The following is a 17,095-nucleotide window of genomic DNA, read 5'->3' as shown; positions in this document are numbered from 1 at the left end:
ACCAGTGTAGAGGGCACTCTTCCTCCCACTGACACCAATGTAGAGGGCACTTTTTCTCCCCACTGACACCAATGTAGAAGGCACTCTTCCTCCCACTAACATCAATGTAGAAGGCAGTTTTCCTCCAACCAACACTAATACTAGGGTATTCTTCCTTCAACTGACATCAATGTAGAGGGCACTCTTCCTCCCACTGCCACTAATGTAGAGGGCACTCTTCTGCCCACTGGCACCAATGCATTGGTTACTCCTCCTCCCACTGACACCAATATAAAGGGCACTCTTCCTCCAGCTGCCACCGATACTGAGGCATTCTTCTCCAGCTGACACCAATGTAGTGGGCACGCTTCTTCCTGCTGACACCAATGTAGAAGACACTCATCCTCCCATTGACACCAATGTAAAGGGTGTTCTTCCTCCCACTGACACCAGTTTAGAGGGAACTCTTCTTCCTAATGACACCAATGAATGGCAGGGGGAGATTAGAGAACTGAATGCATGGCTAAAGACCTGGTGAAAGAAGGAGGGATTTGGGTTTTTAGCACTGTTCTGACATTTCATTGGGGTGCAATCTATATGCTAAAGATGGTTTATAGATTATAATGGGGCAGACAGGTCAGACAGGGTTTAGCCCCTATTGGTGGGTTGAATGAGGAAAGATTAGCGGAGGGCTTTGGCAGGTGATATGAAGGTTCCCATGTTACAAACAACCACAGGAAATAGTACTATTTGTACTAAAAAAAAAAATATGCAACATAAGTGTGCAAAATGTGACAATGATATAAAGTGTTTGCTCACCAATGCCAGAAGTCTGCCAAGCAAAATAGGAGAGTTGGAAGCTCTGGTGCACATGGAGAAATAAAATGACACAGGCAGGAACCCTATGTCTCTCTGGGCGGATGTCATATGACGTCTGCCTGTTCTCGCCGCTCCTCCGCGCCTCCGGGGGTGCGCAGCGATCGGGATGGGGAGTGTCCCTCGGGACACAGTCCATCCCTGATCAGTGTAAAGAGCCAATAAAAAATGTCTCTTTACCATGTGACCAGCTGTGTCCAATAACAGCCGGCCCCATGCACTGTCCTTGTGCACGCGCTCATGCGTCCCCAGGGGCATGCAGAGCGGTGTTCGGGGATGGAGAGTGTCACTCTGACACAGTCCATCCCTGATCTGGGTAAAGAGCCAAGGAATTTGGCTCTTTACCATGTGACCGGCTGTGTCCAATCACAGCCGGCCACAGAATGTCAACAAACCGCGGTAACTAGCTGTTACCGGGCTCTCCTCCTCACACACCGATCCTGTGTGAGGAGGAGATTGCGGTAACAGCTAGTTACCGATTAGAGTGCACAGCAAACACACTGAGTACCTGTCATCAGAGTAGCCGAGTACCTGTCTCCAGCCCATCAGAGTACCCGAATACCTCTCTGTAGCCCATCATAGTACCCAAGTATCTCTCTGTAGCCCATCAGAGTACCCGAGTACCTATCTGCAGATCATCAGAGTACCCGAGTACCTATCTGCAGACCATCAGAGTACCCGAGTACCTGTCTCCAGCCCAGAGCACCCGAGTACCTGTCTCCAGCCCAGATCACCCGAGTACCTGTCTTCAGCCCAGAGTGCCCGAGTACCCATCTGCAGCCCATCAGATTTCCCGAGTACCTGTCTCTAGCCCATCAGAGTACCCAAGTACCTCTCTGCAGCCCATCAGAGTACCCGAGTACCTTTCTGAAACTGATCAGTGTACCTAAGTACCTGTCTGCAGTCCATCAGAGTATCTGAGTACCTATCTGCAGCCCATGCCTCCTATATTAGGTTTTGGGGTGTTTGCTTTCCAAAATGGGGTAATTTTGTGGGCGTTTCCATTGTCCTGGTGCTCCTGGGCCTTTAAAAGTGTGACTGGTTGTAATGAAATTACATGTGAAATGTATGCTCCTAGAATGCCTGAAGGTGCTACTTGGATGTTGGGCCTCTGTATGTGGCCAGGCTGTGCAAAAGTCTCACACATGTGGTATTGCCATACTCAGGAGGATTAGCAGAATGTATTTTGGGGTGTAATTTTTGCTATGTAAATGCTATGTGTTAGAAATATCTTATAAATTAAAATTGACAACTTTGTGTAAAAAAAATACAATTTAATTTTATATCCACATTTTCCAAAAACTTGTGGAAAAAAATGACACATTCAAAAGATTCATTATGCCTCATAGAATATACGTTGGGGTGTTTGCTTTCCAAAATGGGGACATTTTGTTGGTAATTCGATTGTTCTCGTGCTCCAGGGCCTTCAAAAGTGTGATACAAAAATGTGATAGGTCGTTAGGAAATTAGATGTGTAATTTATGCTCCTAGAACAACTGAGAGCGCACCTTGCTTGTTGGGCCTCTGTGTGTGGCCAGGCTGTGTAAAAGTCTCACACGTGTGGTATGGCCATACTCGGAAGAAGTAGCAGAATGTATTTTGGGGTGTAATTGCAAGTAAGCATATACTGTGTGTGATAAAAAAAACTTGTTATTATGCCAATTTTGTGTAAAAAAAAAAAAAAAGAATTCTTAATTTTCCTAAGAATTGTGGGAAAAAATTACAACTTCAAAAACTCACCATGCCTCTTACTAAATACCTTGGACTGTCTACTTTCCAAAAAGGGGTCATTTGGGGGGTATTTGTACTGTCCTGACATTTCAGGGCCTCAAGAATTTAGAAAGACCGTCGGTACATTATTATTATTATTATTATACAGGATTTATATAGCGCCAACAGTTTGCAAAGCGCTTTACAATGTGAAGGAAGACAATACAGTTACAATACAGTTCAAAACAGGAGGAACTAGAGGGCCCTGCTCATTAGAGCTTACAATCTAGAAGGGAGGGTCAAGTGAAACAAAAGGCAATAACTGTGGGGGATGGGTTGATGGAGAAAAGGAGGTACATTTGTTAAGGGTTGGTAGGATAGGCTTCTCTGAAGAGGAGGGTTTTCAGAGATCGCCTAAAAGCTAATAGAGTGGGGGATAATCGGACAGATAAGGGTAAGGAGTTCCATAGGATTGGAGAGGCTCTAGAAAAGTCCTGGAGGCGAGCATGGGAGGAGGTGATGAGTGAGCTAGAGAGCAGGAGGTTTTGAGAAGAACGAAGAGAGCGATTAGGTTGGTATTTTGAGATGAGGCTGGTGATGTAGCTGGGGGCTAGGCTGTGGATTGCTTTGTAAGATGTTGTAAGTATTTTGAATTGAATTCGTTGGGTGAGCGGAAGCCAGTGGAGGGCTTGACAGAGAGGAGCGGCGGACACTGAGCGATTGGTGAGGTGGACGAGTCTGGCGGCAGCATTCATGATGGATTGAAGGGGGGATAGCCTGTGTAGAGGTAAGCCAATGAGAAGGGAATTGCAGTAGTCGAGGCGTGAGATGACCAGGGAGTGAACTAGGAGTTTTGTTGTGTCTTTGGTTAGAAAGGGGCGTATTTTGGAGATGTTGCAGAGGCTGAGGCGGCAAGATTTGGACAGCGATTGGATGTGGGGTTTGAAGGAGAGTTCAGAGTCCAGGACAACACCTAAGACCTTGGCATGTGGGGATGGGCTGATGGTAATGCCATTGATCTTGACGGAGAAATCAGGGGAAGGGGCACGCGTTGGAGGAAAAATTATAAGTTCGGTTTTGGATGGATTTAGTTTGAGGAAGTGGTGAGACATCCAGACCGATATATCTGATAGTAAATTAGTGATGCGTGAGGAGACTGAGGGAGAGAGCTGAGGAGTGGATAGGTAGATTTGGGTATCGTCAGCGTAGAGGTGGTATTGGAAGCCGTGGGAGGCTATCAACTGACCTAGAGAGGAGGTGTAGATTGAAAATAGGAGGGGTCCAAGAACAGAGCCTTGGGGGACTCCAACAGAGAAGGGAAGAGGAGAGGAGGAAGTAGAATTGTAAGAAACGCTAAAGGTGCGGTTGGATAAGTAAGAAGATAACCAGTGAAGAGTACAGTCACGGAGACCAAAGGCATGGAGTTTTTTTGAGGAGGAGGGGATGGTCAACCGTATCAAAGGCAGCAGAAAGGTCCAGAAGTAGGAGTACAGAATAGTGTCCATTGGTTTTGGCCGTTAGCAGATCGTTTGTCAGCTTTAGGAGTGCAGTTTCAGTGGAGTGTTGAGGCCGAAATCCAGACTGAAGAGGATCAAGGAGGCTATTCTCGGCAAGGTGGTCGCACAGTTGGTTGTAGACTAGACGTTCGAGGAGTTTGGATGAAAAGGGGAGCAAGGAAATAGGGCATAGGTTGTTCAGATCAGTTGGGTCCAGTGAGGGCTTTTTAAGTATGGGGCTGACTAGTGCATGTTTTAGAGAGTTGGGGAAGATGCCAGAAGAGAGGGAGAGATTGAAGATGTGGGTTAGAGAGTGTAGAATAGGGCCAGAAGGTGAACGTAGCATTTGCGAGGGAACAGGATCCAGAGGGCAGGTTGTTAAGTGTACGTTAGCAATTAGTTTAGCAACCTCGGCTGTAGTGGCGGGGTTGAATGAGGGAAGTAATGATCGCACTTGTGGGCATGAAGCATAAGGCATGGAGGAAGGTATCTGAACAGCAACAATTTCCTTACGAATTGTGTCAATCTTCTGTTTGAAGTGGTTGGCAATCTCCTGGGCAGTGAGTGAGTCAGTGGGAGGGGGTAGTAGAGGACGGAGTAGAGAGTTAAAAGTAGCGAAGAGTTGCCGGGGGCGTGATGACAGGCTGTTAATGAAAGTGATAAAATAGGTCTGTTTGGCAGTGTGGAGACTGGAATTGTATTTTTGGAGGGCGGATTTATATTGGTTGAAATCCTTCTGAGACCGAGTCTTACGCCATAGGCGCTCAAGAGCACGGCTATGCTTTTTCAGACTCCTAGTGTTATCGGTTTGCCAAGGTTGAAGGGGTCGGGGCCTGATTCGGTGTGTGGTGAGGGGGGCCAATGTGTCCAGGGAGGCTAAGAGTGAAGTGTTGTAGACAGAAGTGGCTAGGTTGGTGCAGGACAGGGGTGCAATAGTGTCATAGAGGTGGCCGGTAGCAGAGTAGAGAAGAGAAGGGTTGAGATGGCGTAGGTTTCTGCGGGTAACTGTACGGTAGCTGGAGGGAGAGGAGGTGGAGTAGAGGGAGAGAGTGAAACTAATAAGGTAGTGATCAGAGAGAGGGAAAGGATTGTTGGAAAGGTTGTGCGGGGTGCATAGGTGGGAGAAAACAAGGTCAAGGATATTGCCTTCAGAGTGAGTAGAAGCGTGTATCCATTGCTTCAGGTCAAAGGAGGAGGTTAGATTGAGAAGTTTGGAAGTGGTAGGAGTGTTAGTATTAACAGGGATGTTGAAGTCGCCGAGAATGATTGTGGGGATTTCAGAAGAGAGAAAGTAGGGTAGCCAGGCGGAGAAGTCATCAAGAAAGGTTGATACTGGTCCAGGGGGGCGGTAGATCACAGCTATCCTTAGAGAGACAGGGGAGAAAAGACGAATGCAGTGTACCTCAAATGAGGAGAGTGACAGAGAGGGAGGCGGCTGAAGTACCTGAAAGGAGCTATGTGGGGCTAGAAGGATCCTGACACCCCCTCCCTTGCATCTGTTGGGTCTAGGGGAGTGAGTCCATAGAAGACCACCTTGGGATAGGGCAGCAGAAGATGCAGTGTCAGGCTCGTGCAGCCAGGTTTCGGTGATGGCGAGTAGATTAAATGAGTTAGCGATGAAAAGGTCATGGAGAGAGGTGAGTTTATTACAGACGGAGCGGGCGTTCCAAAGGGCACAAGAGAAAGGGAGTCCAGTCTTGGGAAGAAGAGAGATAGGAACTAGATTGTGCTGACTGCGACTGCAGCCAGAGGGTGTAGGGTATGTGGTGTCTCCAGAGGCCAGGAGAAGCAGAAAGGTGAGGGTGGTAATATGAGAGTGTGATTTATATGAGGGAACATGCCCCAGTTTCCTGGAGGATTTGTGTGCATGTGGATTTAGAAGTAGCAGGAGATGGTGAGTGCAGTAATAAGGTGAGGACAGAAGTGAGGGTGATATATATAAGATGTGGGGTGGAGAAGAGGGGTCAAGTAGAGAGAATTTAAGGATGGAGGATAGGGCAGTCAGAAGAAGTGCCAGAGAGTGCATTTTACCAGGATAGAGCTGAAGAGGTTTATAAAAAAAAAAAAAAAAGGAGGAGATCACCTGCAGTATATGTGGTGTATATCTCAGCCTGTGTTCCCTCACTTTGTGCATTCTCTGAAGTGCAGATTCAGAAGTGTGTCCCACTTAGCGAAATCGCCCCTACTTCGAGAAGAGAGCCCCCCGAGAGCAAACGTGCCCCCCCTGCACACGTGCCTTCCCCAAGTGATGTGCTGATTTTATACTATTAGACCTGGGGTGGGGGCTTATCCAATTAGTAATTAGGAATTGATAAATTAGGGCTGGACATATACTGCAGTTTCACTTCACAAAGATTTAAAGATAACTGGCAGATACCCCTAAAGGTTAAAGGCTATAATGGTTGTAAATTTAAGGTAAGAAAACATAGGAGGGATAGGCTACGGATGGATAAGCAAGTAAGCATACCACATAAACTGTATAGAAAACGCAGGGTACAGGAATATTCAGTTTGGGTTGCAATCCTAGATGGACATACCACATAAACTGTATAGAAAACGCAGGGTACAGGAATATTCAGTTTGGGTTGCAATCCTAGATGGACATACCACATAAACTCTATAGAAAACGCAGGGTACAGGAATATTCAGTTTGGGTTGCAATCCTAGATGGACATACCACATAAACTCTATAGAAAACGCAGGGTACAGGAATATTCAGTTTGGGTTGCAATCCTAGATGGACATACCACATAAACTGTATAGAAAACGCAGGGTACAGGAATATTCAGTTTGGGTTGCAATCCTAGATGGACATACCACATAAACTGTATAGAAAACGCAGGGTACAGGAATATTCAGTTTGTGATTAGGTGTGATCAATTTTCAATGACTGCCACCATAGCTTGTAGACTCTATAACTTTCACGCAGACTAAATAATATCCACTAATTTGGGTTCTTTTTACCAAAGATATGTAGCAGTATATAATTTGGCCCAAATTTATGAAAAAAAATACTTATTTGCAAAATTTTATAACAGAAACTAAAACAAAATGTTTTTTTTTTTTCCAAATTTTGGCTATTTTTTTACTTATATCGCAAAAAAATAAAAAGCCCAGTGATAATTAAATACCACCAAAAGAAAGTTCTATTTGTGTGAAAAAAATGATAAAAAAATTTGATTGGGTACAGCGTTGTAATTATTATTGAAAATTGGTCTGGGCAGGAAGAGGGTGAAAGTGCCCTGTATGGAAGGGGTTAATTAGTCTGAAGCATTAAGGGTGGAACTGTACATGGGTGCGCGTACTACAAAGGTTATCATTGGAGTTTGTTATAGACCTCCCAGTGTTAATGTTGAGGTGGAGACTCGCACAGATAGAAAGGGATGCTAGGGCTGGGACAGTGATAAAAATGGGGGATTGTAACTCCCCGGAAATTGACAGGAGTACTGGCAATGCTGGAACAGGTAAAGAGCAAAAATGTATAAACCTATTACAAGACAATTTTATGGTGCAGTTTATAGAGGCCCTGACTAGGAATGATGCTCTGCTGGACCTGGTAATCTCAAACCATGCCTATTACCAATATTCATATAAAAGAACATCTGGGTAGCAGTGACAATAACATGACTTAATTTAATTTTAGCTGTAAGCGACAAACACATGCAAGAAATATAACAACACCTAACTTTAAAAGAGCAAATTTTCCAAGGATGAGTGATGCTCTCCGAGACTTACACTGGGAGGGAATATTGGCATCGATGAGCACAGAATAGAATTATTCAAAAAGACTGTATGCAAACTCACTGCAAAGTATATTACCATGGGTAATAAGCATAAAAGGCTAAAAACAAAACCTATGTGGCTCACGAGCAAAGTTAAAAAAGCTATAAATAATAGTAAAAGAGCTTTTAAAAAATATAAAATGAAGGAACACTATCATCATTTAATCGTTACAAAGAATATAACAGAATATGTAAAAAGGAAATCAAGAACGCTAAAGTTCAAAACGAACGTCAGATTGCAAAAATTAGTAGGACAAACCCCAAACAATTATTCAAATATATTAATAGTATAAAAGTCAGATCTGAGCATGTAAGCCCTTTACAAAAAAATCTGGAATAGGTGACTGGGGATAAAGATAAGGGAAATGTATTAAATCGTTTCTTCCTCTCTGTGTATACAAAGGAACATGGGGGAACTCATGTCCATAATGGGGAAGGTATTGACACAGCCCCAAATGATCCACAATGGCTCAAAAGTGATATAGTCCAGAAATATTTAGAGAGAATAAAGGTGAATAAAGCACCTGGACCAGATAGCATCCACCCATGGATCCTAAAATAATTGAGTTGTCATTTCAAAACCATTGTTTCTAATTTTTAGGGACTCAATATTGACAGAAATAGTACCACTGGATTGGCGTAGGGCCAATGTGGTGCCCATGTTTAAAAAGGGATCAAAGTCTTTAACAAGTAACTATAGACCTGTTTCTTCAACTTCTATAGTTGGGAAGATACTAGGGAGTTTAATAAAAGACCACACTTACGAGTTTTTGCTGGAAAAAAATATTTTAAGCAACAGACAGCATAGATTCATAAAAGACAGAAGTTTTCAAACCAACCTGATTCTTTTTTTATGAGGTGGAAAGTAAAACCTTGGACAGAGGGGTAGCTGTGGACGTAGTATACTTGGATTTTGCAAAAGCGTTTGACACAGTTTCCCACACACAGATAATGTGTAGGGTAAAGTCTACAGACTTGGAAATATAAGTTTGTAAATGGATGGAAAACTGGCTAAACAACAGAATTCAGAGAGTAGTGGTTAGTGATTCTTACTCTGAATAGTCTAAGGTTATCAGTGGTGTACCCCAAGGATCATTGTTGGGACCCTTACTTTTTAATATATTTATAAATTATATGGGGGCTGGGATTAAAAGTACCTTTTCAGTGTTTGCAGATGACACCAAGCTATGCAGTGGAATAACGTCCTTACAGGATGTCTCCAACTTACGAGCCAACCTCAATGCACTGTTTAATTGGGCAACTATGTGGCAAATGAGGTTTATTGTTGATAAATGTAAAGTTATGCACTTGGGGGCTAAGTATATGCATGCATCAAACATACTAGGGGGAGTACAACTGGGGGAATCCATAATGTAGAGGGATCTGGGTTTTTTTTGTAGATCATAAGCTTAATAATAGCATGCAGTATCAAGATGCGGTTTCCAAAGCAAGCAAAGTCTTTTCTTGTATTAGGAGAGGTGTAGACTCCAGAGAGAGAGCGATGCAATTTTGCTCCTGTACAAATCATTCATAAGACCACATCTGGAATATGCAGTTTTCACATGCACCAGTTCTCAAAAAGGATATTGGGAACTAGAGAAAGTGCAGAGAACTGATAAAATGCATGAATGAGCTCAGCTATGAAGAAAGACTACAGGAACTGAATTTATTATCTTTTGAGAAAAAGAGATCAAGCGGGGATATGATCAACGTGTAAAAATACATAAGGGGGTCTATATAGTAATACTAACATTTATCTTTTTTACCTTCCTCTGGATCAACTGTGGGTATAGGATTGTGTATGTGAAATTGAATATTTTTTTTTTTTAGGGTTGAACTAGATGGACTTGTGTCTTTTTTCAACCTTACTAACTATGTAACAATTTAAATGGCACTCATCCTCCCATTGACACCAGTTTAGAGGGAACTTTTCCTCCCACTGACACCAATGTAAAAGCCACTTTTTCTCCCACAAACGCAAAAAAATGCGCTTGAAAAAACTGCTCAAATCCCGTGTGATCTCTGCAAAAAAAATAAAAAATAATATATATATATATATATATATATATATATATACAGTCAGCCTTTAGAACTACTTTAAATTTGAATATATTTGAATATATTTATAACTTTCAGTTTTTTTTCTCTGTAACAGTATCTGCTAGCAATGTGGCATTAAAAACATGCTTTTTTGCTGATGCGTGATATCTCTGTGATTTAACTATAGCTCAACAGACCTGTAGCAGCTGCACTCTGAGTTACTCACAGCTGCAGTTACCAATATATTAACAGCTGCAGATTTCTTTATTTAGTTTTTATCTTCATTGCACAAAATCCACCAAGAAATTCTGCACCAAATGATCTTAATTGTATAGAAGAGAGAGAACAACTTTAAAGTAAACTTTACTCCATTTAACATTAAACCTTGGGGCACAATGTGCCTGCTGTTACCTTCATTAGTCAAAAAAGGCCAATAAACACACAGAGAAGTATACAGTGTGCAGTATATAGTATACACAGTACATCGTATCCAGCTGTTGATCTGTTTGTAAAAAAAAAAGGTGGAGGTGAATATCTCCTCTTTTCTTGTGGACAGAACAACAGCTGATCACACCCCCCCCCCCCCCCCACAGCAAAATATACTTATCAAGTTGGCGGATAAGAGGGGTTCTGTTGCTGTAATAGATTCTCCAAATTATGAAAGAGAGGCTCTCTGCCAATGATCAGATATACATATCTACATATTGTCCGGTTAGTACTTATCCCATTGCCGTGGAATGAATAAAAAAAAAAATGGTTGCCAGTAAGGCTTTGAGTAACAGTATTAATAAAAACTTTTTATACCTTTATATCTGGTTACATATGTTTTTCTATATTTACCTAGGTACTTAAAGATAATGTGCACCCACTTGGAAAACTGTGGCAGAAATGGAGTCTGTTCGTGCACCTGCTTCTAACTGGATAATATCATAACTCCTTTAATACAGAGCACAAAACCATATCTTCATGATTTTTTACATAATTTTTTAATGGTGCCCACAGACTGCTTGGAATATATCAAGTTTATATACAAAAATATCACGTGATTTAGGAGTGCATGCATTTCAGCGGTTGTTGTGGGGTTCTAAATTGTATACTATATCTACATTTCTTCTTGACCTTTTACAACTGGTATTGCAGAAAATGTTTCCCTTTATAAGGACAATTACGAGGTGCCTCGCCCTTTGCTGGTATTGTTTTATTGATAAGATTTTTGCAGTATGGAGTGGCAACAGTGAGTCCTTATACCTGTTTGATAAATTTCTGAATCATCCTCTACCAGAGCTGGATTTTAATATGGTTTTTAAAAAGTATTCTATATATCTACTTCTAGAAACACAGATTTTTGGCAGTGATGAGAAGCTCATGAGTGACCTATATGTTAAGCCCACGAATCAATCAAAATCAATAACTTCATGATTCAAGTTTTTACCCATCAGGGGTACTTAAATCCATCCTCTGTAGTCAAATCAGCGGGTTAAGAGGATAGTAAGAGACATTATTGAAGGAAAGATTAAAAGAGATGGGAAGTAAATTAGAGACAAGGGGTTATTCTTCTACTGTACTTAAAAAGGAGTGAGCACAAGTACAAAAGTGATAAAAAACATCATTCGCTATCATCCTTTTTCATGGGAGGTTTATTCTATTATCAAAAAAAAACTGGTCCATCCTGTGCAATAATTACCCTGATGTCCCAGAGTTGATGCATCCACCCCTCCCTTCTTATCGAAAGGGATGTTCTATTTCCAATTGTGAGGTATGATCAGACTTCTTTCCAGCTGCCAAATCCATAAGTACATAACAACTGCAGTTTTATACCAAAAACCAGAAGTGGTGGCAACAGAGAGCCAATACTCAAGAAAAGGGAGGTTTATTGGATTGCATCTCTTTCTTAAAGCATTGTATTTGTTTTTTACTTTTTATTTTATTTTTTATTTTGCAATTTTTATATATTTAATTTTTCGTATGTTTTAGATACATTTACTATATACTTTTTACATATTTAAATGTTTGTGCCTTTATTTCAGGTTACTTTGGGAGAGAAATATTTGTTATTGCTGAACAACAGATCATTGTATATACTTATTTGCAATTTCTACCTAGAATTGGAGGACGGTCCAGTCTCAGTGATTCATACGTTTTGTATTACTATGTGATTGCATCTTGATATTATGTTTCCAGCTCCTTTGTGTATACTGTATATATTTACCAACACAGTGAATATCGAGTGCAGGGGTCCGATAGGCTCCACTCTGTCTCACATACAAATGTGCAATAGGGTCACCGCACACCTATTTTCTTTACATAAGGTAGAAAGCTTTTTCATTTTTCAATGCATAAATTCATACAAGTTCACATATATGTCCTTGCCAGCATGTATAAATGTATGCAATGAAAAATACAAAACCTTTTCTCTTTTGAGTGAAAACAAACTAGGTGTACAATGACCTTATTGGACACACAGCATATACAGTATGATTATGCTGTATGCATGTATATATATATATATATATAAATAATTATATATATATATATATATATATATATATATATATATATATATATATATTTACTTTGAAGGGGGCAATTTGAACTCCTGAAACCCCTAGAAGTTGTTGCACCGCTAATAAAGGGGAAACTTTAATTTAAAGCTTTCCTAACTTTTTATTAGGCGCTCTACATATTTCTCTTTGTATGATCATAACCGCGGTTCCACCACTTCCTTCCTGCACTCTAGAATTGTGAACAGCCGTAAACAGTACTTGCACCTCCTGAAATTAAAAGGTCCAATGAAATTCTTTGAACCACCAATACAGATCCTGCACTACATTCCTAATTAGTTTCTACACTTACATGCCACTCAGGCAGCCTCACTAGACAAAAAGGTTATAGTTGGTGTTGGGGGTGTAATAGCCCCAAATGCCCTGCAGAATGTGTCACCAGGCAGGTAGCAGCACATACGTTTCTGTGAAGCTCATCATTTTATTTTTATTTTTTTGCAGGAAAGTTTTGACCAGGAAGGTTGGCAACGCTGTAAAGGCCTGTGTTAAATAGTTTTGGCCTGAAATCAATGGCATTAGTTTAAGATGCTTCTTAGCTTATCCAGAATGTATTGACAAGTCAATTTGTCCTGTAGTTAACCTCCATCTGATCTGCATTTGGCCATCTTCAAGCTGGTTTTGAATTCCTATAGACTTGTATGAGAATGCAAAACCCATCTTACAACAAGTCTATTGACACATGAAAAAATAATAATAACTCAAAGCATGTATCCAGCAAAATCATGGGTCCCATGTCCCTGCTGGGAAAATTCACCAATGGTGACCACGCAGGAAATTAAATGAATCTGCCTTGTAGGAACACAAAAGGCACTAAAACCTTATAGAAATTATAATCCTTACACTTGGGATTTCACAGCACTGTCCCTCACAGGTTTTAACAAAATCCAAGCATCCCGCAGATCTTACCTGTATCCCACTACTGGCTAAGCACTGGAAGACTCATTTACCTGGTTTTGGGTTATTTGTTGCTCTGTCAGGGGGGATGATCTGCTTCCTGACATGAGCCTATAGTTCTTGTAGAGGGAATCAGTAGGATACAGAGCAGGGACAGGTAAGTAATCAACAAAATACCCAGGACCCCCACTGACAAAAATATCCCCCACTCTAACCCCACCAAGCACTGGTTCCCCTTTTCCCTCTGCAGAGCACTAGTGCCCCTCTCCCTTCACCCTCCACAGAGCATAAGTGCTCTTCTCTCCCCCAATGGAGCACTAGTACTCCCATCTCCATCCCCTCCCCCCACAGAGCAGTGGTTGACCATGTTTCCCTCCACTGAGCACCAATGACCCTACTCTCTCCCACTGAGCAGCAGTGCCCCTCCTTCGCTCCAGTGGGGCATTTTTCTTTTATTGACCCCCAATGTCAAGAATTTTTTTTTTCTTCCTGTTGACCACCAACTCCAGACATTTTTTCCTCCCTTTAATTACCCACGCCAACATTTTTTCCTCCAACTGCAATCTATGAATTCTATGCATTATGATAAAAAAATCTTTCGGTGGGCAGCAGCCTCCCTAATACATACCTGAGCCCCCTCTTAGTCCAGTAATGTTGCACAAGAGCAACAGAGCCCGGGGACACTCCCTCCTCATTGGCTGAGACGACAGTGAGTTCCATTGGCTCCCGATGCTGTCAATCAATGTCAGTAAGCCAATGAGGAGAGAGAGGGGACGGGTTCGACCTGCAGCTCTGTTCCTGAATGGACACACAGAGCAGCGGCTTGGCTTGGGTGCCCTCATAGCAAGCTGCTTGCTGTAGGGGCACTCGGGGGGAGGGCCAGGAGCACTGGTGGGGGAGCCAAGAAAAGGAGGATCTGGGCTGCTCTGTGCAAAACCACTACACAGAGCAAATAAGTATAACATGTTTGCTGTTTAAAAAAAAAAACAAAAAAAAAAACTTAATTAAAATTTTAGTTTTGACTTTACTATCTGGTTTGGTGCCTTTTTTTTCTTTTTTTAATTCAGCACTACTATTTGGTATTAAGTATTACTTTCGGTGATTTCCTGTGATATTGTGTGTTTGTACACGCAACCTGGTGTGTCAGATGGTCTGAGGTTCTTAAGAAGGTTGAAGAAAAGAACAGCGGGCCCATTCTATCCAGCGGCTCCTATGAGGGTAGTGCTACCTGTGCATATCTACACCTACTCCCAATTTAGACAGAAGCCAATAAACCTACCAGCATGTCTTTGGAGTGTGGGAGGAAACTGAAGTACCTGGAGGAAGCTCAACAAGGACAAGGCGATCATACAAATTCCAGGCAGATAGGGTAGTGGTTGAGATCTAAGCCCATGGCCCCAGTGTTGCCAGCCAGAAGTACTAAACACAACTTAACTTTGCTGCCACTAAACCATACTACTTTAGGTGACACTGAATATCAAATTTAGCCACACCCACTTTTCACCATTCTTCATGTTTCCTCCTTTCCATGTTGTCCCTCTTTCTCAAACTCTCATATTGGGAGGTATGTTTCCGAAATGGCTATACAAACAGCAATAACAAAATGACAAAATTTTAACCCACTATTGTCCAAAATGGAAACAAAAAATAAATATAGCTGTGCTTCAAAAAGCCAAGTTGACATGCCAAGATTGTGTTATTAAAGGAATCACTGTCTATCAGGGGCCAGCTTGTGCTTACTTCATGTAATGCTAAATGTCACACAGTTAATATTTGATTGATGCAAATACATTTTAATTAATTTTGCTGTTTCACGTCACTTGAGCACAAAATGAAATGTAATTTATTGGACTTTCTGTAGAATGTAATGTGAATGAGATTGTCTCACTAGGTGTAAATCACAAATGTCCTATTTTGATTTAACAGTCTGACTTCCCACTGGCATACAATTAATTTTGTTCCCATCCCTCCCACGGTTCCAATCCTACAGCCCTGCCAGGACGGCACTTACTGAATTCCTGCTCAGCATTCTTATCAATGTAGAAGTGTGAGGAAATAAACATGATTTTATCACAGTCATACCTTTGATTTTACCTCAACGATGGATGGGAATAGGGGACAAGAGAAGTGTGTTCAAATGAATTTCAGAGAAAAAACTTTAGAAGGAAAACCTTGTTTTATAGATGAGTAGAGAAATGGAAAATTTCAAATGAAAAGTGCAAACTTGCTTTAAATAATCTACCCTTTTAAAATTTTGTGTACTATTGCTTTCATTTTTTTTTTTTTTTGCTTTTTCACTGTCTGTTTGACAGGTTTAGTATAATTGAAATTGGCTTCTTTATTTCAAATAGATTCTCTTTTGAAGTTATAGACATTATGATGACAACAGTAACCAATTGTATAGAAAAAGAAGGTATAGTAGTAGTAGAGTAAGTAGTACGCTACTACTAAGAAACTTTTGTGAGATACTGTATATATATATATATATATGTATATACTGTATATATATATATATATATATATATATATAGTATCTCACAAACATTTGTATGTTACAGGTCCTCTAACCACTTAAAACGCTTTGTCCCTAAAAAAAGTTTTACATGATGTTGCAGGAATTACTTTGGGGCAAGAGAAGAGCTTTCAAGCTGAATATGCCTGACCATGAACTTTAAGATATATATATATATCTATATATATATATATATATATATATATATATATACTGTATATATATAGATATATATACAGTATGTCACAAAAGTGAGTATACCCCTCACATCTTTTTAAATATTTGATTCCATCTTTTCATGTGACAACACTGAAGAAATTACACTTTGCTACAATGTAAAGTGTAAATTTGCTGTCCTCTCAAAATAACTCAACACACAGTCATTAATGTCTAAACCGCAGGCAACAAAAGTGAGTACACCCCTAAGTGAACATGTCCAAATTGGGCCCAAAGTGTCAATATTTTGTGTGGCCACCATTATTTTCCAGCACTGCCTTAACCCTCTTGGGCATGGAGTTCCCCAGAGCTTCACAGGTTGCCACTGGAGTCCTCTTCCACTCCTCCATGATGACATCACAGAGCTGGTGGATGTTAGAGACCTTGCGCTCCTCCACCTTCGGTTTGAGGATGCCCCACAGATGCTCAATAGGGTTTAGGTCTGGAGACATGCTTGACCAGTCCATCACCTTTACCCTCACCCTATTTAGCAAGGCAGTGGTTTTGGAGGTGTGTTTGGGGTCTTTACCATGTTGGAATACTGCTCTGCGGCCCAGTCTCCAAAGGGAGGGGATCATGCTCTGCTTAAATATGTCACAGTACATGTTGGTATTCATGGCTCCCTCAATGAACTGTAGCTTCCCAATGCTGGCAGCACCCATGCAGCCCCAGACCATGACACTTCCACCACCATTCTTGACTGTAGGCAAGACACACTTGTCTTTTTACTCCTCACCTGGTTTCCATCACACATGCTTAACACCATCTGAACCAAATCTTGGTCTCATCAGACCACAGGACATGGTTCCAGTAATCCAGGTCCTTAATTGTCTTCAGCAAACTGTTTGCGGGTTTTCTTGTTCATCATCTTTGGAAGAGGCTTCCTTCTGGGACGACAGCCATGCAGACCAATTTGATGCAGTGTGCGGCTTGTGGTCTGAGCACTGACAGGCTGACCCCCCCTTCAATCAATGCAGCAATGCTGGCAGCACTCATACATCTATTTCCCAAAGACATCCTCTGGATATG

The 17,095-nt window shown here is 41.3% G+C and overlaps 1 protein-coding gene across 1 annotated transcript in view; it reads right to left on the bottom strand.

The window, feature by feature from the left end:
* The window catches only part of STK32B (serine/threonine kinase 32B), a 391,673-nt gene that overhangs the window by 289,549 nt on the left and 85,029 nt on the right, over positions 1-17,095 (bottom strand). The window lies entirely within an intron of this gene.

The sequence above is a fragment of the Pelophylax lessonae genome (genome assembly GCF_965119305.1).
Source record: "Pelophylax lessonae genome assembly, chromosome: 1".
In the NCBI taxonomy this organism is placed as follows: Eukaryota; Metazoa; Chordata; class Amphibia; order Anura; family Ranidae; genus Pelophylax; species Pelophylax lessonae.
Note: the sequence above shows the minus strand (reverse complement) of the source record. Positions and strands in the feature narration are given on the sequence as shown.